Here is a 23,168-nt window from a genome sequence, read left to right on the forward strand (position 1 = left end):
GCACGTGTCTTAGAGACAAAGATACAAGTTTTTCTAAGAGCAAAGCATTACATAAAATAAGACAAGAACATAGTTGTTGAAAAGACGAATACTAAAATCTAAAAGGAAAGCCCAAACAACAAGAATTCCAGTGCAAAATAGTGATCAACAAATTAAAGGATAGCAGTAGTCAAGAATCATGCAATTAAGATAGTAAAAAGAAAATTAATGGACAAGAGCCAAGTCATTAAATGGTACTCATTCAAAGACAAACACAAGTGCTACAAAAGACTAAAAATAGTGAGAAGGAATTGGAGATATCTTGAGCAGAGATCAATTAGAAGTCATCAAAATTGGTCAATGTTATCTAGGAACAATGTTAAAGGACAGTGATAAAGAAATACGACATTAAAGGACAGTGATGAAGAAATGTTGACACACTTTTATATGTATGTTTAGTGAGCACAGATCAAGAACAATGGTAAATGTTGAAAATAAAAAAATAGATATGTCATCAAATGGAATCCATAACAGTGACGATGAGACAGTGAGATGGACTATTATAGAAACTCAGAGATGGTAGGACATGACAAGATGTGAATTTACCATTTTCTAGAGGAGCATCATCATCAGAGGTTATAGAAGAGCTATCAACAATGATATGAGTAGATTTAATGACATTAAAACAACATGATTGCAATTAATTTTAGTGAAGAAGAAGATCAAAACTATGATAAATATTAGAGAGCATGAATCATATGATGAGGGGTAGAAAGAGAGATAATTTCACCTTTTTGTTAAAGGTATTTAGAGTGTTTGCAAGGTGATTCACTATCCTTGGATACATTCACAGCTTTTATTTGAAGCATATTCACCATATAATGATCATCAATTTAGTATCTTGTCTAAGGGGTCCAAGCACTAATGTAAAAGACCATTTTCTATTAATAATGGTACAACACTTTTGGTGAAGATACAATATCTGCGATTGTATGAAACGATGGTCTTGGTTACACAAAGTAGACCTAGAAACGCAGTAAGAATATTATGATGGCTATTAAACAACAAAGAGCAGTGAGGTGGCCAAGGGTAGAAGCAATGTGTGTGCCATATAAAAGTAGCAATAATATATTTATAAGAGAAAAAATAGTGATCAAACAATGCAAGGAAACAGTGAGCAGATATGCATCCAAATAGTGCTACTTTAATGAAAAAATAGTGACATCAGAGAGAAAGATAGTGGTGAATATACATGCAAAATAGTGATTGATGTTATGAATAAATTATAAAAAATGAATGTGAATAACAATGACATGGAAATAGTAAGTAAATAGGAATATCGATATCAGAGAATAGGAAGATCGGAAACAGTAGTCAGAGATTAGTAATATAGCAAAATTGGGTACATTATCCAATTTTTGAAGTTCTTCATTGGAGGGGTTTAGATAATTGGCCTATTAAGTTTTATGCTACTCGAGTGGTACTTCCTAAGAATCATCCTTTTATGTTCCAACTAATGTGGCTTCATTTCATGGCTTCATGGTTCTGAGATGGAGGCCTACCATATGAGCATATGATAGAAGTAAGAAATTGTAATATGTTTAAATGGCATATCAAGAAATGGTCATGTATTGGTAATATTTATGCTAGGAAGAGGTAGGCACAAGATCGTGTGTTGTCACTTATAAAAATTCAAGATCTTTTCTTTTCATAGGATTTGAATAGAGAGGAGTCTCAAGGTTTTTGAGAACTTAAGTAAGTAATGAGAACTATTTTTAGGAAGTAGAAGATAAGGGTTAATTGGCTTTAGGAAGGAGATATGAATATAGTCTTTTTCTATAATTATGTGCAAACTTATAGTTAAAATAGGATTTATATATCTACTTTGGTTAATTTAGATGGAATTTATCTGATCTTTTCATATGTTTTTTCTTGGAAAAATCTATGTGGTACTATTTAGAAGATTCATCCCTACTAAGGATGAGGGGAATGATGTAGAGATGGGTAAGGGCTCTTTATCAACTATTAGGCAGTCTTGCCAAAAGATCAAATTGCAATCCAAACTGACAATGTTCCTTAGGGATACTAATGGCTCATATATACAAATATAGGGACTCAACTTCATGAGGGTTCTACTATGGTTTCCAAGGTCCTCAAACACCTAACCCAACCCAAAAAGTCCACTCACCAAGTTAATGGTAAACTAACAATCAAATGCCATTAGTAAGAATAAGGCCGAGTTCTACAACCTTTTGACCATTATTAGAGCATGTGGAATTAGAGTTGTAAGCCTATGAAATATTTGAAAGGTTTCTTTACTAGATGTGGAATGGGAGTTGCGAGCCTATGAAGTATTTGAAAGGTTTCTTCAATAGATGTCATCTTGTGGGACACATGTTTGTATGAAGTATTTGAAAGGTTTCTTCACTATATGTCATCTTGTGGGACACATGATTGTTTTATTCTCATAAACTTAATCTATGCTTTTGCCAAATGGGAATTTTGATGAGTGGATGTCCATTAAAGCTCATGCCAAATTTAGAATTTAATAAAGGTGACGTAGGAGCATAAGTGGTTCTTGGCAATCTTCAATCAACCAAAAAAAGTTGCTTTGAGTTTTTTCCTTTTCATTCCAGTTCTATGTTTCTTTCAACATTATTTTGAATTGGCTGGTTTTCTCATGTAGACCTGTTTGACATGTTCCTAGCACTGTGGTGCAAGAGGACCTAGGGTTTCGGCTAAAACCCCAAGATATTCTAGCTTGTAAATGATCCTAGTCTAGTCATTGATGAATAAAGACTCCAAGAGGGTCTAAGTCATGTGTCAGGGTAGTTTGTGTGTCTTTGTAATCCTAGCCAGGTCATTGATGAATAAAGACTCCAGGAGGGTCTAAGTGGTGTGTTAGGGTAGTTTGTGTGTGTTTGGGAAAAAGTTGCCAATAGGTGACAAGAAATTGCCAAGTTTGGCAAAATGAGATCATGCCAAATGACCCTACAAAGTGTGTAATTGTTTGAAAAGGATGGAGACATGGTTCATGTAGCTAAGGAAGGCATTCTGCATCAATTTGAGGTGATGGTAGGTTGATAGGAGTCAAGTAGCTGAAAAGTTGTAAAGTTGTCATTTTAACTTCAACATTTGGGCAAGATTTTACAAAATCTCCAAAGGTGGTTATGGGTCAGTTCCAATAGTTGGAACATGGCATATGGAGATAGATAAGGTCATCCAAGGCCTAGTGTACATGTTGGTTGATGTTTTACTCAAACCTTAATAGCAAGCAATAGCATTTACACTGCAATTTTGTCACAGTCTAGCTTGCAACTCGAGAAACTACCTTAATATGAATTGAAATTCACATTTTCTTGTTATTTTTAGTTTAATTTGATTCCTTGCTCTATGTGTTTTGGTAGATCTTTGTGAATAGTTTGGCATAGTGTAATAAAATTCCAAACCACTGGCCTATTCACTGTCAGAACCAGGGTTTGTTGAATAAACATACCATTTTCTTGAACTTCCACAGTGCTTCACAACCTTTTGAGGGCATTCAATGTATAGTGTATTATATCTTATTTGGGTTGAAAAATACAGTTTGTTATTTTTCATGTCTCGCCCTAGGCGGGCCATTATACCGTGGAGCATAGTTATATACATGTATGTTCTATAAGACTATATTGTTTGTGGCCAATTGTATTTGAATTCATGAATCTATGATATTGCTGTCAGTGTTATAGCTTCAGTCAAATTAGTAATGGATTAATATAGAATTAATCTTGAATTCTATATGAACTATATTGGTTATTATTTGGAATGGATATGAGTTTGTATATATATTTGTATATTTAATATATATGTGGAAATAATAAACATACATACATACATACATATATATAAAGTTATAAACATAATTATAATTAATTTTCATTATGAATGATCACCATTTGTATGAATGGTTGTTACTAATAAAGTATGACTTTTAAGTGGCTGTCAGTATATATATTAGAATGAGGGCTGACTTAGAAAATATATATAAAAGGCAACAATAGAAATATAAGTATCGTCCTTCAGATTAATAATTTGTTATTATCAATTTATTCATATTATTATCATGGTATCAAAGTAACTTTCATTTCCTATGCCTTCTCTTTAGTGAAAGAACAATTTCTTCTGAATATTGCAATATTTCCTATCACAATTTTGAACAAACCCACAATTGCATTGATTCGAGATTATTGTGAGTATTGGGTTATGAATCAGAAGCAATCAATACATTGGTGGATATGAAGTATAACTATTGCAGGAGTATCTTGAAAAGAAATATAGAGGGATCAGCATGGATTGGAGTTCCTAAGGAATAAAATAGAACACATGAAAGGGTAAATAGAAAAGGACAATACCATCACACATTAAGGAGAATGAAGCAGAAGATGGGAAGAAAAAATTCTTATATACATGATTGAATTATTTTTATAGCGAACATATAGAATGAATAGTTCTTAACATAGGAAAACTTATGGGGAAAATAATAACAATATCTCAAACTAACATATAACTGATTAAAAAAAACTACAACCCTACATTCTTGTATGCATAACAATTAACATTAAAAAAAAATGGAGATATGTAAATACTAGACATTGGCAGTGAGACCCTTCTTCTTGCCAATCACCCTTCCTTCAACCAGCTGCTCTATACAGTACAAAATCTAGGCTTTCCCTAGAGCGTGGTTAATGTATGTCCAAGATTCTAGAGGAAGAAATGTATGTTGGTTTCGTAGCTGGTACTGGAGGGTATTGATCAAAATCCAAATTCTCAAAGCATTTGACCAATCCCCTTGCCCATTCCTTAGTAGATAAGATCTACCATAATAACTCCAGACCTTGATGAGGCTAAGATATGCGCACGCTCCTCCACTTTGGCTTTGTACCAATGAAAATGTGACAGGTGAAAATGTTTGAAATGGCATATATTGTATGTTGTTGAACAAAACCCACATTCCAAATGTTTTTTTTTTTTTCAATTATAGCCTAAAGACGACATCGCAATTGCAATGTCGTCGCGCTATTATTGGAAAAAAAAGCCAAAAAAACATAACATTTGCCTGCCGTCGCAAATTGGCATCGCAAATTGACCCCTAATGTATTAGTGGTTGGTGCACCTTTTTTCTTTGCAAAAAGACTTTGCACTTTGGATTCTAACTTTTCAAAAACTAATTTTTGAACTGGGAGCTGGGTTAGGTCAAAAAACACCAGATGAAATACCTAAAAAGACTCAGACCCCTAGACTAGGGTTCCAAAAAGCTAAGAAAATAAAGTAGGGGGTCCCCATTTCTACTCAAAATGGGGTGTGCATTGTGAAACCACAACAATTATGGCATGTAATATTTTTTCATATAAAATTTGATAATATTGTGAAGGCTAGTAGTACATTTCTTTTCAGATATTTACCTAAAATTGTGAAGCCTATCAAGGTTTTTTTAGTGGCTAATATTCAGAAAATTTTAGTTTTTAATTTAGCTAATTATTTAAGATTTCATAAGATCTAAATCGCCACATTTTTACAAAATTAAGTTAGATTAAATATTTAAAATCCCTCAATAATTTATTTTATTTAAAAAATTCAACTCAAAGATTCACCATGATATTCAATATATAATTTGATTTGATTCATCTTAATATTATATATCATTGGAGAAATTAAAATTAATTCACAAATAATTATCATAGTTATTAGTTACATTAGGGATATATCACCAAAAATTAATTTTCACTATTGATTCAAATTTAATGTAATAATCCTCATAATATTCCATTAGGTAAAAAATGTTCAATATTGATTTTTAATATTCTATAGTGATTAATGAACTTCCTATTATTGTTTAAATTTGTCAATATTTTCTACACAAATATTATGATTCCAAAATAATTGCCAACATAAATACTCTTTAAAAAATTAAAAAATTGAGAGATTCACTAATACAAATAATTTAGTTTTTCAAAATAATAAAAGATTCGCCAAATCTTATATATCTTTTTCTGGAGAAGGGTTTCTTAAAGTTTACCCTGAAGCATGCTAATGTTGTGTGAAAAGAATGTGTTATGGCTAAGTAGAAGAAATTTTCCTTTCCTAGTGGGAAGTAGATAGAAATAGATAATATTAAGAGTGTGGGGGTTGTGGGGTGAATTAGTATTCTAAAAACTTTACCCACCACTGAATATTGTTACTAACTTTATAACATGCATATGAAAGTAAACCAACAATGTTGAACAATAAATATAACCATACACATAGAGAACTCATAGCACTATTATTTATTAACTAGGGAAACCCTGGCCAAGGGAAAACCCTAGTGGGGATGATACCCACAAGATAATTTACTAAACAATAGGATCCTATTAAGAATATTGACCCTGTTAAGAGTTTATGAAATACATATAGTGTCTCGAGTCCACATTAGGAGACTAGGCCTTGTTAGAAGCCTCAACTCTATTAGGAGTTGATAGAACAAATACAATGTATGCAACAAGAGCCCACTACCCTAAAATGCAATTATACAATTCAATTCTTCCTAAGATAGGTATACATACAATACTTTCTTTACTATTGTAACTCACACTTTCTTTGATCAAACATCAGATCTTGCATCACATAAGGCTTGCATAATAGTTCATATCACAACTACAACATCTCACGACTTCTCCATAACTATGAAATATAAGATCTTTAATCATACCTTGCACATTCACAAAACTCTACTCAATCAGCCTTCATGTGTTCACACATTTGACATAATATAAAATAATGTCCATAAAGTTTTCTCATCATAACTTAGTAATTATTTCATAACTAAAATAGTTCCTAAGGTTGTACAATTGTGATTACTAATATGCTATGTTATGCTTTGTTGAATTCATATACTAGTATTTTAATCATAAGTTGTGTTGTACTATTTGTACACATCTATGCACTTAACCACATCATCATGATAGTATCACAAAGCTTCCCTTAACTACACATAAGCTAACTCTCAATGAGTCATTTGCACTCTCAAAATCTATTCTTTGTATTGCTACAAACTATCTAACACTTAGACAATTTTCCTATATCTAAAAGCATAAATAAAATGTTGAATACATGTTTTCATAAATGACAACCATCAAGACATCTATTTACCATATTACAAACAATCTCCCCCTTTGGCATTGATGGCAACATTTGGGAAAATTGGCTAAGTCCCAAAATGATGTCATACATCTCAAAAAACAAAACTAATAAAGTAACTACAAAATTGCCTTCAAAACATAAGAATTTTATTCATGTTTTGATAGATCATTACATTCCTTATCACTCCTTTACATTGATATATACATAATCTCCCCGTTACATATACATTCACTATTATGATTTAACCACAAACAAAAATAACAATTACATGCAAATATAAGCAATATCAAAAAATAATAGATCACATATAAAAGAACACAAGACACAAAGATTTAACGTGGTTCACCCAATCCTCGGGCTATGTCCACCAAATAGCAAGTTCAATATTATTATGATCTAGTGATTACAACCTGATTACAATTTGTAATCCCTTATAGCTCAATACTGTCACAAGAAGTAATTTTCATATCACACCTTATGAAACAATCCCTAACCCTAAGCCCTTTTATACAAGTATTTTTTTTCGCTTTAGGGTTAAAATTAGTTACAACATTTCAACCATAAATTGGTGAATATAAATAATAGCCAATTAGTGAAATTAGCCATTGGTGAATAATAGTCTAAAGAAATTTTTTGAGCCAATGCCTCAAACCCCAAAGAATTTATGAACTATGTACAATACTTCCCTAATTAGCCACCACAAACTAACATATACATTTATACAATTTTCTCTACATAATAATCCCCCTTTGACATTAATGAAAAAGGTGTCAAAAAACTATATCACAAAACTTGTTGCCTATTGATGATCAGCTCACCATTCTAGATATACAATCTACAAAATCAATCTTTAGCCTATCTAAGTCCTTCTTCTAGTTGACTTGCATTATATTTGATATACTAATGAGTGTGCAAATTTCATAAGATGCCACTTCATCTATGCTCAAGTCAATATAGGAATTTTTTTCATAGGATGTCTTTGCTATAAGACGTTCCTCTAATTGCCTCTACAAAATGGCAACTTTAGGTGTCAAATATTCTATGAGAATAGAGAATATTCTTAATACCTTGTCCTTGTCAAACTCAATGTCTCTAATATCATTGTGAATCTTCTCAATTTTGACCTTTGGTTGCTGCAATCTAGTAGTGAGTAAATAAAGCTCACTCATAAGGCCTTTGATCTTTGCATCAAAATCTAATAAGTAATTGTAATACACTAAGCACTATTCATACAAATTCTTACCATCATCTAAGCTCTTCCTTATCTTCTTTATGCATACATCTAAGGTTTTCATATCATTCCTAACATTTGTGCATATTGCACATGTCAAAAAGTCGTACATCATGCTTTTTTTGTGCTTGTGTTGCTACTACTTTGACTAAATTTTTGAATTCCTCATTAAAGGTCTTCACTAACTCTTTTTCCTTAACCTGAAAGTCTAGATTTTCTAGAGCTATGGAAACTATCTTCTACATCTTCTCCAAGACTTCAACAAGAGTCTTCTCTAAAGACTTCAGAGATTTTTTTTTCTCAAACAATTTGTTCAAGGTGCTCATTACTTCTTTTTTATCTTCATCATTAGATGGAATAGGTATCATTGCTAATGTTCCAACTATTGATACTACTAAAGGTACATTAGCCTTTATCTTCTCTTCTTCTTCTTTCTTCCTCTTCTCTTCTTCTTCCTTCTTCTATTCTTCCTCTTCTTTCTTCTTCTCTTCTACTCTCTTTTCCTCCTCTTCTTTTTCCTTCCTCTTATTTTCCTCTTCATCTTTCTTCTTATTTTGTTCATCTTCTCTTCTTTTCTTTTCCTCTATTTCTTTTCTTTTTTTTTCTCGTGCTTCTTGTTTCCTCTTTTCTTATTCTTCCTTCATCTTCTTATCTTCTTCCTCATCATCTGCACTGGTATAAGCAATGATATTGTTGATATTTTCTCAATATCTTGCAAATAGATTCTCCTTTGCATCGACAATTGTGTGTATACTATCCACTTGCATTGATTCAACACCCATAACAATGTGAGGTGGTGAAAGTTCCTATTGCATCCCATCTCCTTCTTCCTCATCACTAGAAGGTGTATATGCCTATACATACATTGAAAAATTAGCCTTCCACTATACACTCACCTTACGTACCAAGGACATATATTTCACTATAGCCTCCTCTATCTCTTGCCTAACTTCCTTATAATTTCCTCTCATAAAAATAATATCTCTTCTTTTGTTCCTTGAAAAGGGCTCAATACCCTTCAAAACACTTTCTAACTCTTCTTTTGATCAACATCACATAACTTATTTATTGATGTGATCCTCATGTTCAAACCTTCTTCTAATACCATTTTCTTCCTATTAACCAACCTATTGTATGGGTCTTCAGGAATCTTACTTTGTATACTTTCAAACCTCTTATTTTTCAAAACCATATTTCTTATGATGGCATTCTTTAACTATGTCCTATCCATATTATTTTACATGCTATAAATTTTTTTTAACTAAATAAAATTGTCATCATTTATAATCTACATATTTAGATTTTCTACCTTGGGTTCCCATGCTTTCTTGTCTGTTTTTGTCTTTTCTTCCTACGCATCTTGTTCAATAGTTTTATCTTCAACATTATCCTCTAAACTCTTAGAGCTACTTATCTACACAGTCTTTCTTCTCTTTCTAGGTTTACTGGCAATCTACTTGACCCTTTTCTTTGCTTTAGGTACAAGTTCTTGTTTAACCTTCACCAATCTATAGACTTCCTTTGTGCAATAGGTACTTCAACCTCTGGTTGTCTCTTTGTCTTTTCAAAACTTTCTCTTATTAGTTGCACTTGTGCAACTACTACATAAGGTGCAATAGGAGCGTGTGCACAAGGTTGTGTACTTGTAATTCTCTTTGAAGGCCCTACTACTGTAATGGGTGTTACAACCAACACTTCAATCTTTACACTAGTCTTCATCTCCAATGAAATTCCTTTTAGCTTATTGAATTCTTACCTTGACATACAAAATTTCTTAAGGATGGAATCTATCTCCTTTTCTACCTTTTTCTTGCTCTATTTGGTATGAAGTTCATATTCAACTATCCTTAATTTCTCATCATAGGTTCCCAATTTGGGACATTCTATATCCTTCTTAGATTTGAGTGTGATCTACACATATCCTTTCTATCAGCTTTACACTCATCTCATAGCCCATAGGCTCAATGAATTTCACTCTAGGAATGACTTCTTCCATGCAAGTGTTGTCAGTTTCCACCATTAAGCATAAATTATCCTAATATTTCTCCACCATAGAAGGAGGTATCATATAGCTTAGTTTCATCTCTAATTGGAAACTCTTCATCATTCTATCTATATCATTATCCCTAATATTCTCAGGCTTGGATCTATAGCATTGAGTCATCAAATTCATTGTGCACTTGCTACTATCCCAATTGATTAGTCTAGGAAACTTCCTTGTTATATAAAAGAATATATGAGTTAATAGGGACTCAAATTCCAATACAACACTCTTCGATCTCTTGATATTTGCAATGTTGTCCAACAGTTATAGTATGATAATGTAACCCAAGTTCACTTCTCTTCCTTCAAAAACCATCACATATGCCACATGAAAAAATCCCACTAGTATAGAGTTAACCCTTGATCCATGGTTCAACTTGTTCCCTAATATCTTAGTTAACAACTTAACTCCTTTATTTTTAATAGGTTCAACCTTCACATTTCTTCTGTCAAACTTTATTTTTAGGTTTGTCTCAATAATTTTCCTTACATTCTTCTCATTAACATGATTACAACCTTCATTGCTTAATCCTATGATCTTGTGAATCAAGTCATTGTCAATGACATCTATCATATCACCCAACCAAATTGTATCATCATGTACCCTACTTAATATGATTTGAGTCCATTCATGATTTTTGTATTTCATATAAAAACACTTCACCAAATTCAACTCCTCTAGGTGCACATACTCAGATATCAAGGATAAATCATTACTACACATATCACATAAATCTCAGTGAACTTCATCATCACCAATGCTCTCAATCTTGTAGTGTATATAACTTTTAATATCTTCTATATGCAACACATTTTTTTGGAACTTTTGAAAATGTGCCTAACAGATCATCCAATAAAGAAACAAATGGGTGTTTCTTGAACTCATACCTTGATCTATCACTAACATCATAAACTCTCTGACCAGCCATTTCTCTATAATCTTTAAATACTAGAACTGAATGGATTCAATATTTCATAAAATACCTCAAATTCATGATTTAGGGCTTCTACAACTTTTGGCTTCTCAAACTTTGCTTCGTACTTCAATTCATTGTCAAATTGCTCTTCAATTTGCTCAAGATAATTCGCATCTACAAATGGTACACTCAATCTTTCTTTTAATCCTTAAATCATTTCAAATCATATTGTACATTAAATGTGTATGTACCACAAATTCAAGAAGCTATCTTTGTTTACCAATGACCTTGTTTTCACAATGTCTACTTAGTATGATCATATCAAGACTTGTGCACTTGATCATAGCTTCCTCTCTATGTCTTTTACCTTCTATTAACTATGCAACCTCTAACTCACTCTCTAACACTACTTCTAACCAACTGATGCTCTATCTCTACTAGAACTGCTCAATTCAGGTAGGATGATCCACAAATAATTTGTGACTTCAAATTTCCATCAAGTGCATCAAAGTATTGTTCTTCCACTATTGTATGTGAACTCTATGGATTACAAGCTTTCACAAATTCTTCTTTGAACTCATCAACATGTTCCTTAACTGCTTCTTTATGACTGTTATCACTTCCATTCTCATTCCTTTTGTTATCTCTATTGTCATTCCTTCTGTGATTAGGATTCTTGTTAAGGTTGCTTTTTTCCATTCTACATAATTCTATTGTGTGTCCAAAGCTATTGTATAATTGACATGCATGTTAATTTCTCCTTTGATTGGTTCTATTCTAACTTTTAGGTGCTCTACAATTTCTTGCAATATATCTAGGATTTTTACATTTGTAACAAACAAACTACTTCCTTTCACCATTAGGTTTTTCTCCATCATTAGATATGATCTAAGATCTACCTCTTTCATTACCTTTAGGGTTAATATTCCTAAACATTCTACTATTCTCATTATTACCATCAAATTTAGGTTTCTTACAACAATCTACTGCTTTATGTCCATAACCATGACAATTATAAAAATAGAATATTGTAGTGGGTTTATGTTAGTACCCAATATGATCATAGTTTTAAAACTTCAAGTGCAGAGTTTGAACCACTTTGAACTTTAGTTCAAAGTAGTTCAAAGTAGTTCAATGGTTCAGGTAACCCATCCTACAAGTTCAATACAAGTGAAGTTCAGATTTTGGGTTTGAAATGCACAATTTTCAGTTCATAAAAGTTCAGAGCCCATGTCCAGTTTAGTACCCAGATTCAATCTCAATTCATGTTTTAAGCTCAGACTTTGTTGGCTTAATCAGATTCCACCAGCTCAACAATTTCAAAGAGTCAATGAGCCTGATGATTCAAAGGCTCAATCAAAGTTCGAAATGCAAATCCATTAATTCAAGAAAGTTCAGGATACATGATTAGTTTTCGAGCTTGATCTTGATTGAAAGGTTCATGTTCAATCAATGTGGACATGGTTTTAAAACTTTTAGTTTTAGGTTTTGAACCTCTTTGAAGTACTTTGAACTCATTTCAAAGCAGTTCAAAGTGGTTAAATAGTTCAAAGTGGTTCGAGATGTAGATTTGTTAGTTCAAATGGGTTTGAAAATGCAGGATCAGTTTCAACAAGTTCAGAATTTCATCATTTAAGCTTAGGTTCTGCCAGTTCATAGACTTGAGAAAGTGCAAAGTACAAGTCAAGATGAAGGCCAGTTTAGAGGTTTAGAAAGGTTCATTTCCCAAGTTCATTGGCTGACAAAAGTTGAAGTGCAAATTCTAGTTTTCAACATGAGCTCAATATTGATGTTCAAAGATCCAACATCTACAGAGAGCCACAACCAACAATAATCTATCATTTAACGAGGTTGTTCAAAGAGAGAGATAAATAAATACATACATGTTCTTGGTGACTACAGTAGTGACAAAGCTCGAGCATGTGAACTTTTTATGAGTGCGAGCAATTAAAAGTGTTGCCCTAAAATATCACAAATCGGGTGTCTCTCTCACATCTTGACTTACGTGGTTGCAGTAGATTACAAGAAAACACATGAGCTGGAGCATTTTGATGATAATTTCCAATCCATTATTGGAGATTCTTAAAGCCGCAAGCTACACAAAACTTGGACAACATATCATTTGAGCTTCAGGATGAATGTATGTGGAGTGTTCAACAAAGAGCATTGGAGTAAGCACATATCAAGTCATAGAAACTCACCTATGAATGGAGACATTGTGGAAAAATAGTGTTGCAACTTGCAGATTCTCCCATTGTAGAGAATTAACAATTGGACATCCTACGGCATGGAAACATTCATAAAATTATAGCAAAGTATATGTTGACCGCTCGACTGGGATAGGCTTCACCAAACATGAATTAAGACTATGCACCATGTCTTAGTGCCATAGTTTATTATAAAACCTGAGTTGTAAAGCATCACCATACTATTCAACTAAAAGCTGAGAATAGAGGTAAGGATACATATCTCCACAAGGTAACAATGGTGCTAATCTGAGTAGTCATTGAGTAAGTTGCAAAGGCATATGAGTATCGATCATGCCAGCCCACTCTATGCTAAGACCTGCAAGGATGGAACCCACACACTAATGTTTAAAATCCATGAATCATTCATCTAATATCAATATGGAAATAAAATCAAGGGAAAGACTTCAGCATTAATATATGATATGCTATCGAGTGAATAAGACTCAGGCTCGAGCTCGGCTTTAATGGAGAATAGTACAGTGTGGATCATTTGAAAACCCATATGGTCTCAGGCTCAATACGTGTGACAATCATTAGGCATAGCATTGGGCATGAAGATGACCTTCAAGTCAAAGATAATCGGGTATGGACTACAAAAATATAAAGGATACGTGCTCAATGTTAAGTATAGGGCAAGGATTCCATAATAGAATCTGATGCATCTATCACCATAACTCTATTAAAGAAACATTTCTAAGTCATTCTTTGCTTATGCCTACACGTGTATAAATTCAACACTGTCAGCATAGTTAGTTACTTAAGATGGAGATAGAAGTGTGTCCAAATAGCTCCAAAGCTACGCATGCTTAAGAGAGGGTTGTAAGATGACACCCTTCTCACAGTCACTTTAGTGACTTGTGCAAAGATACCCCAACCCATGGCATGAAAAAAAGAAGGGTGAGCTAATGATGTTTGAAATCCTCTGCAATCATTTTGATCAAAGGCCCAAAGGATGTAGATGAACCGTTTGATGCAATGGTCAATACAAAGCATACAATATTCCTCCTCGAGTGCAAATACAATCATTATAATTGCTGGTGCAGATAGTTTAAATATTCTATAAGAAGAGGTGGTGCCTTTCTCACATACATATGCTCAAACGCATCCACGATATTTGATACCCGAGATCATGATGGCTAAGTCAGTTCGAGCTTCCAAAATTAATGTAAAATACAAAACACGTGGCAACAGACAGTGGGCCGATTATCAGTTTAAATAAAGGAAAAGTCACTTTACCTTAGGAAGTGATTGTTAACTCAGAGAATTGATAATCTTAAAGAAAATATTTGATGAGTCATCAGCCATATGTCACTTACCAGAGAGCAGTGTATATCTTTTGTAATCCTTAATTAAAATAAGAGACGAAGTAAAGAGAGGGAGAATTTTAAAGGAACGCAAGGACTGAAAAGATGGGAATAGAAGCAACCGAAGAGGGGATAGTTGCAAGAATCAGTTATAGAAACTGGACAGTTTGCCACCAAATTCTATAAAGATTGAAAGTGTTAAGCAAACGGGGGTTCCACTTTTTCTTTCGGTAGCTATAGACTGTGTGTTGTCAGTAGGGGGAGATTTTTCAGTTCCGAGAGAAAAGAATGCAGACTTTGGAGCTGTAGCAGAACAGAGCTTTGTTTGCTAGACTTTGTGTTAGTGATTAAAGAGGCATTTGATTTTGAAATGTAATGTAGGGGAGATGGTTTTCATTTTTTGATGCATGTGTAATAGGATCTATGTAGTCTTTTACATCTTAAAGAGGGGAGGTTTGAAAGATATCTACAAATTAGAACTTTGAGTCTATGTAGTTTTCTTTCCATTGATGGTTATGTTGCTGTAACTTTTAGTTTTCTTTAAATGCATCAGATGTGCCATTTTCTGAATGCATTTGATATCAGGATCTTTTGGAAGCTTTGATCCATCTTTTCTCAGGAGAATGGAAATTTTTCTTTTGACCTTTGTCCTTTGTAATGCAGTGTACGACAAATTAACTTTGTGTAATCTATTTTATTCTATTTCTTTTCTTTTTAGTTCTTAGATTTCGCATCTACTCTATGTTTATAGGTAGATGTTTGATATCCTTGTGTGCTTTCTTGTAAAAGCACCCACATTTAACTCATTGAACATCTTGTATGGGGAGCTGTACCTGATAAAAATTTAGAGGAAGGTTATCAACCCCATGATAACCTCTCCAACTGTTGGTGCCGATTAGTCTTCTCATTTGGGCATTTAGGGTTATATTTGTGTATATTTTCTTGGAGGACAATCTATTCACTAACAGTTTAAAAGAATTGCCTATGCAATATCTCTTCATATGTCCAACTTCATTAGAAATGAAACATCTACCTCTAAGCTCATGTCCTACTTCTTTGGGTTGTTCATCTTGCTTAGCTTCATCAACTTTCTTTGATTTCTTTGGTTCATTAGATTTAACTATCAAATCAATTAACTCAACTTCCTTTGATACTTTAGTAGGTGTGCTTGATTCTACCTTACTTACATCAAATTCCTTAGGGGATTCAGTAACTAGATCTGGTTCTCTTCTAATTTCAACTTTCTTGGCTAATTTTTGTCCAATCATATATCCAAGTCATGTCTTGTCATAAGAAGGTATCTAATGAAATATCTATTGATCTATATTTTTACTATAGGAATAAAGTTTCTCTAACTATTGTTTAGCTTGTGCCAATTCTCCTTTCATAATAATGTTGTATTTTTCTAACTCGGCATGTTTAATCTTGAAAGTATCTAATTCAGATGTAATTGGACTTAACTGTTACCTAAGATCTACATTCTTAGTTTTTAGTCCTTGTTCACTAATGCAACCATTTTTCTTAAGACTTAACATAAGATCAACTATTTTCAGTTCATGTTTCAAGATCTCATTTTCCTTCTAAAGATCTCCTACTGCATCATTGTCACTAGTCTATGCAATTGGTTCCTTGCCAAATTTTAGATCATCAATCTCATCTTTCAGTTTTCCAATGTATACTTTTTATCTTTGTATCTATCTTTCAAGGTGTCTCTTTCTTCTATAAGGAGGTCAATCTACTCAAGAGATTCTTCTATGTTTTTCTTCAACTATTCCATATTCACTAGGATCTTACTTAAGTTTCTAAACGTCTTCAAAGTAAATGGGCTCTAATACCAATTGTTAGAAATAGATAATACTAAGAGGGGGGTGAATCAGTATTCTCCAAAATTTTGCACACAAATGAATATTGTTACTTGCTTTATAACATGCATATGAAAGTAAACCAACAATATTGAATAGTAAATATAACCATATACATAGAGAACTCATAACATCATTATATTTTAACTAGGGAAATCCTGGCCAACGAAAAACCTCAATGGGGATGATACTCACAAGATGAGTCACTAAACAATAAGATCCTATTAAGGATATTGAACCTATTTGGAGTCTATGATATATAGTTTCTTGAGTCCCTATTAGGAGACTAGGCCTTGTTAGAAGCCTCAACCCTATTAGGAGTTGATAGAACAAATATAATGTATGCAAGAAGAGCCCACTGCCCTAACATGCAATTATACAATTTAGTTCTTCATAAGATAGGTATATATATATAATACTTTCTTTACTATTGTAACTAATACTTTCTCTAATCAAACATCATATCTCACATCACATAAGGCTTGCCTAATAGTTTTTATCACAACTACAACATCTCATGACTTCTCCATAATTGCACAATATAAGATCTTTACTTATACCTTGCACATTCACAAAAATCTACTCAGTTGACCTTCATGTGTACACACATTTGACATAATATAAAATAATGTCCATAAATTCATCTCATCATAACTTATTAATTGTTTTATAACCAAAATAATTCCAAAGGTCATAAAACTTTGATTATTGATATGCTTTTCTCTACTCTGTTAAATACCTACACTGGTATTTTAATCATAACTTGTGCCATACTATTCATACACATATGTGCACTTAACCACATCATCATGATAGTGTCACAAAGCTTCCCTTAACTACACATAAGCTTACTCTTAATGAGGCATTTGTACTCTTAAGATTTGTTTTCTATATTGTTGCAAATTGTCTATATTGTTGCAAATTGTCTAACACATGTTACCATAAATGACAACCATCAAGACATCTATCTAACCATATTTCCAAAAAAAATCTCTGCCACAATGATATTAGATATTATTTATCTAGATTTGAGTGGTCCTACTAGAAGAAGAGGATTCTACCTGAAAGGTACTTGGTGAGGGGACAATCCAAGACAAAAATGAACACAACAAGAAAAGGGAAATATTATTATCACAAGTGATCTTCTATTACATTTAGTACAATGAAAATAGACCATAGATGTGCCCTATTAAAATGTTGTTTGATCCTAGAGAGGAACCCTCCTCCAGTACCTTCTCTTGAACTCCACTAAAAACTACCTTTACAATGCCAAAAATGTCCTTAAGTAACCAAAATTAGGTTTATAGTTAGGAATATATTTTAAAATATTGCATTTTTCATCCACTACCAAAACAAAAGGTTCTAGAAAACATGGTAGATGTCAAAAGAATTATTTACATTTTTGAAAAGCTCTCCAAGTGCTCTATAGACCTATGCACCAGATTTACTCATCCTCCATTTTTTGGGCCCATAGAGTTTGTTTAGTACCTCAAATCTAACTTTGAAGTTCTCTTAGGAGGTCGTCAGGCAACTTAAAACTACAATAACTTTCAAACCGTAAAGCTTTTTGACCTGATTTCTTTTCTAGAGTGCTTTAAATTAAAAGTATAATAATCCTCAAACTTACACCCTCTAACTCATTATAATTATGGCTCAATTACAAAAAAAATATTTTCTACATTGGCACATATCCCAAGGTGCTTAAAAACCCTAACCTAGAAAACCAATATTGGAACTATTAGAGTTGGAATCTTTATTTGACCCAAATGGGTATACAAAAATAAAAACACTTTAAATAGAAACTAACATTAAGCATATTTTGGGTGATATGCCCTTACACCACTAGATGCTCCTGCATTAGACACCTAGGGTAGATTGAACAATGACCCTATCACTTTATAGCTAGTAGAGGAAAACCAAAATGGGAAACCTCCATTGTGGTTATCCAAGTTGAGTCTTGTATTTTTCATCCTTTCCACTTCACTAGGCATTCTTCATGCTACTTGTTTCTGGTACTTTGGCCCACATAGCTCTCCAGAATTTCTTCAATCTCTTCCTTCGTAAAAGTAAGAATTAGACATGGCTCTAGCATCAACTCCTCATCTACACCATCATAATGATATTTTGTTAAGTTTTCAATATTGAAAATAGGAGAGATGTGAATCCCATTTGGCAACTCCACCTCATATGCATTCTCTAAATCATGTTTCTTCAAAATTTTGTAGGGGCCAAATTTCTTCATCTTTAGCTTGTTGTAGATACCCACTAGAAATTGTTCCTTTCTCAAATATACCATAACCTGATCTGTAACTTGGAACTTCTTATGTCTCCTCTTTTGATCTTCCCTATCCTTATACTATAGTTTCATCTTGGTAATATGTGTTCACACCTCCTCATGTAGGTTCTTGACATGTTCTACAAAGTCTTCTGCCTAAGCACTTCTCCTCTCCCCTTGCTCCATCTTCCTTAGCTCTAGTATATTCCTTGGACTCATCCCATACATAATTTGGAATGGTGATCTACTAGTACTCCTATTTATAGAATTATTGTAAGCACATTCTGCTTGTGGTAGAATCAAATCCCATCCCTTGGGTTTATCTCGTACTAAACACCTCAAAAAATTGCCTAGACTTCTATTCACTACTTCGATTTGTCCATCAATCTACAGATGATGTGTAGAACTAAACTTCAATTCTATCTTCAACTTCTTCCACAAAGTCCTCTAGAAATACCCAACAAATTTAGTATCTCTATCAGAAAAAATACTTTTTGGGAGACCATGTAGCCTCACCACCTCTCTGAGAAACAAATCTGCAATATGCATTGCATCATGAGTCTTGTGGCATGGAGTGAAATATGCCATCTTGGAGAACCTATCAACCACCACAAATACTGAGTCATTATCCCTTTGTATCCTTGCAATCCAAGAACAAAATCCATACTTATGTCCTCCTAAGGTTTCGATGGAATAGGCAATGGCTAATAGAGTCCATTATTCTAACTAAATCCTTTGGCTATTTGACATACTTGACAACTCTACATAAACTTCACATCCTGTGACAATTGAGGCCAAAAATAGTGTTCTCTAATAATGGAAATGGTCTTAGCTTAACAAAAGTGTTCTACCATCCCTTCATTGTGCTTCTCCTTGATCAATTTCTCCCTCATGAAACTCCTTGGAATACACAATTGACTTTCCTTAAACAACATACCATCCTGAATCATGTAATCTATCCACCATGTCCTATCCAGAGTAATAGTTTGTTTACAAGCCTTCGAAGCCTCTGCAAAGTCAAGATCCTTAGGGTATAGATTCTTGAGTTCATCAAACCCAACCACCTTAACCTACATTATTGTCAACAAAAATTGTCTCCTACTTAATGCATCTGTAACCCTATTAGACTTTATGCTTCTATGTTTTAATATAAATGTATAGCTTTGCATGAACTCTACCCATTTTAAATGTCTCTAATTCAATTTAACTTGACTATTTAGGGACTATAATTCCTATTGATCAGTACATAAGACTAATTCATTTGGCAAAAAATAATGCCTCCATTTGTTCAAGGCCTTAACTATTGCATAGAACTCTTGATCATAAATGAAATACTTCTTCTTTGCATCATTCAATTTTGCACTAAAATAGGCAATAGGTTTACCTTCTTGGCTCAATACAACCCCAACAGTACTACCACTAGAATTGCAATCCACCTGAAACACTTTGTTGAAATCAAGAAGTGCCAACACGGGTTTCTCTGTCACCTTCTTCTTCAACAATTCAAAACTCCTTGCAGCTCTTGTAGTCCATTTGAACTCTTTTATATCTCCCATAATTGTTTCAGTTAGGGGTGTACATATACTACTAAAATTTCTAATGAACTTCCTATAAAAACTAGCTAGACCATGGAATGATCTTACCTTAGTGGTAGACCTTAGAGTAGGCCATTCCAAGATGAGCTTCAGCTTCTCTAGGTCCATTTTGCAACCCATAGTTGATAGAACAAAACCTAAATAGACTAAATCCCTTTTGACAAAGCTACACTTCTTCAAATTAATCAACAATTTCTCTTCCCTCAAACTTTCAAGGATACTATGAATGTGCAATAAATGTTCATCCAAAGACTTACTGAAAATTAAAATATCATCCAAATAGACAGTAAAAAATTTTCTCAAAAAATTCTTTAGTACCTCATTCATAAGCCGCATGAAGGTGGTTAGCACATTGGTCAGTCCAAAGGGCATGACTAACCACTCATATAGACCATCCTTGGTCTTAAATGCACTCTTCCACTCATCTCCCTCTCATGTCCATATTTGGTGATAGCCTCTCTTGAGATCTTTGTCTATGAAGTATCAAGCTCCATTTAAATAGTCTATAAGATCATCCATTCTTGGCAAAGGAAATTAGTACTTGATGGTTATTCTATTTATAACCCAAGAGTCTGTACACCTTCTCCACTCTCCATCCTTCTTTGGTGCTAGCACTACAAGTGGTACACATGGACTCAAGCTCTCTTGAATCAAAAATTTCCTCAACAGCTCCTAAATTTGTCTGTTTAGCTCCTTAGTCTCATTATGAGTCATCCTATGAGTAGCTTTGTTAGGTAAACTAGCTCTAGGAACTAAATCTATTTGATGACTAATTTGCCTTATTGGCAGAAACCCTTCTAGAACATTATCAAAGATGACATCTTCTTACTCATTTAATAAACCTAAAACTTCAAGTGGAACTTCACTACTACCTTCCTTATCTTTTCTAGGAATCAAAGCATAACATATATGATGATGTTTCATGCCATCTAGAAATTTTCTTCCATCAACAAGACATACCCTAGCACTCTTGCATACCTTTTTATCTTCCTTTTTCAAGGGCTTCAATTTTTGATGAACTCCATCCTTTGTTAGAGAGTATGTATTTGCATGACCATCATGTACAATTTTCCTATCAAACGGCCATGGCCTTCCTAATAAAAAATGGTAGATATCCATTGGAATGATGTCATAGAGAACCTCATCATGGTAACTCCCAATCCTGAACTTTACCAAAAATTTCTCACAAACTAGGACCTTATGATCATTTTGCACCCAAGCAATATGATAGGGTTGGGGGTGTTTCTCCCTCTTGATCTTTAGCTTTGATACCATCTCCTCTAACACCAAGTTGTCAGTGCTTCCACCATCAACAATAGCATCACAACATTTACCCTCACACTTGCACATGGTACGAAAAAAACTCCTCTTTTGTCTAGGTTTAGTCTTGTTTCTTAGTAAGACCCTTATATTAACTAGAACCTCTCCTATTTCTACATCCCCTGAATTTGATGACTGTGCATCATCATCCACGTGAGCAACCCTTGCTTTACCATCAACTCTCCTTTATGTCCTTTCTTGGCGTTGAGGGCATTCAGAGGCATGATGACCTTCTTCATTGCAATGAAAATAGGTACCAAAAAAGCCTTCTCTTCCTAAACCTTGTCCACATAATCTACCTCTTCCTCTCTAATCTCCAATTTTTTTTATTACGGGAGTAGTTGAAACCATCATTCCTCTAGTTTGGGCTAGTACCCACATCTTCATTTTTCTTCTAGTTCTCATTTCAGCCTCCAAATGACCTACCACTACCCCTTCCTCCTTGATTGTGACCTCTTTTCCTTCCATTGAAATTTATGTTTAGTTTCTCCTCAACTCACAAGGAAAACTAGTATGCCTTTTCAATGCTAGTCATTCTAACCAATCTTAACCCACTGAGGTAACTAGCAACCTCCTTCTTGTTTTCTTCTGCATGCCCCACCCTAATAAGGACTTGATAAAATTCCTCTATGTATTCCTATATAGATTTTCCTACTTGCTTTAACCCTTGCATCTTTTTGAACAAATCAAGCTTGTAATCAATAGGAATGAACTACTTATTTAGTTTGTCCATTGTGTTATCTCATCTTGTGATTTTCGCCTTTCCTCTTCTATTTCTTTCCAACTGAATCTCTTGCCACTAGATTTTGGGATGGCCTTTCATTTTTTCCTTTGTAAAATTAACCCTATTAGTGTCCCTAATATCCTTGTTCTCAAAATATTCCCCTAGCTCATTGATCTAGTTGATCAATTCATCCTAGTATAGATTTCTTAAAAACATGTTGATGTCAATTTTAGGTCTTTTTCAAAGCTTAGCAATGGCCCTAAAAATCCTATCCTCCACTTGCTTTATGAATTCTCTATCTCCTTCCCTTTCCTACCCAATACTTCCTTCTTCTTCATTTTATTGCTCACTTTCATCACCTATGGCAACATTCATCCCTCTATAGATCTCCTCCTACAATGCTTGGACTTGTCTTTGGAGGGCTCTAACCTCAGGAGTAACAACTCTGGTCCTTCCACTATGCTCCCTTCATGGAGGCATCTTCTTGTATCAAAACCAAAAACTACATAGT

Source organism: Cupressus sempervirens, chromosome 3 (genome assembly GCF_028749045.1).
Source record: "Cupressus sempervirens isolate cs-2001-9-10 chromosome 3, ASM2874904v1, whole genome shotgun sequence".
Lineage (NCBI taxonomy): Eukaryota > Viridiplantae > Streptophyta > Pinopsida > Cupressales > Cupressaceae > Cupressus > Cupressus sempervirens.